We start from the raw sequence: 1,460 nt of genomic DNA on the forward strand, positions 1-1,460 counted from the left end.
CCAATCGAGAATTTGTGGAAAGAACTGAAAACTGCTGTTCACAAACGCTCTCCATCCAACCTCACTGAGCTCGAGCTGTTTTGCAAGGAGGCATGGGCAAAAATTTCAGTCTCTCGATGTGCAAAACTGATAGAGACATACCCCAAGTGACTTACAGCTGTAATCGCAGCAAAAGGTGGCGCTACAAAGTATTAACTTAAGGGGGCTGAATAATTTTGCACGCCCAATTTTTCAGTTTTTTATTTGTTAAAAAAGTTTGAAATATCCAATAAATTTCGTTACACTTCATGATTGTGTCCCACTTGTTGTTGATTCTTCACAAAAAATTACAGTTTTATATCTTTATGTTTGAAGCCTGAAATGTGGCAAAAGGTCGCAAAGTTCAAGGGGGCCGAATACTTTCGCAAGGCACTGTATCTGGTTTTGTGATTAATTGATTTGTGGTGTATATTTAATGGTGCCTTTCCAACCTGTTGACTCTGACCATTTTATTTCTGTTCCGCACTGTATTTATTGAGTGGGGAGTAACTTCTTAACCATAGTATTACTGCAGAGACTTGAACATGTTATTGGGATTAAAGGAACTGTGCTAAGTTGGTTCAAATCTTATTTATCAGAAAGATTTCAATGTGTTCATGTTAATACACAAACTGAAGTTAGTCACGGCGTTCCACAGGGCTCTGTGTTAGGTCCAATTCTCTTCACTTTATACATGCTCCCTTTAGACAATATTATCAGGAAGCACAACATAAATTTCCATTGCTATGCAGATGATACTCAGTTATATTTATCTATGAAGCCAAACGAATCAGGTCAGCTGGTCAAACTTCAAACTTCAGTTGCTTGTGGGTTGCAAGCGAGAGCGGACGTTTTTTCTGCTCCTCTTGTCTGTTCTGGGATTTTCATATCTTTTCATATCTTCTACACCTTCAAATCTTTGAAAAAGTCTACATCTGTTGAAATGCCTCCAAGAGGGAAAAAACCCAATAAGTCCGATGTGGCTGAGGATGTCGAGGCTGAAGAAAATTATGACAGAGCGCCGCAGGACCTGCTGGATGAGCAGAAAAGAATGTACACTGCGTTGCTGACTCAGCTTAACGACAGCTTCAAAGGATTTGTGCAAATACTTATGGAGACGAACAACAAGAGATTCAACGAAATGACCAGCGAGATACAGGACATAAAAACGAGGCTGCAGTTTACCCAGTGAGAGGTCGATATGATTAAAGGTACCGTGGGTGAACAGTCAACACAAATCAAAGGCACAAGGGATGGCATTTTCGAAACCTGTGAGTACTTAAAAGTCATATCAGACAAAGTGGAATATTTGGAAGCACAATCCAAGCGAAAAAACTTGATCTTTGCGGGAATCCAGGAGACAGCTGGAGAAAGCTGGATGGATGCGGAGGGCAAAGTTAAGGAGATTCTCAAGAACAATCTGCAGATTCAGCATGAAATTG

This window comes from Monopterus albus, unplaced genomic scaffold (assembly GCF_001952655.1).
Source record: "Monopterus albus unplaced genomic scaffold, M_albus_1.0 scaffold96.1, whole genome shotgun sequence".
Lineage (NCBI taxonomy): Eukaryota > Metazoa > Chordata > Actinopteri > Synbranchiformes > Synbranchidae > Monopterus > Monopterus albus.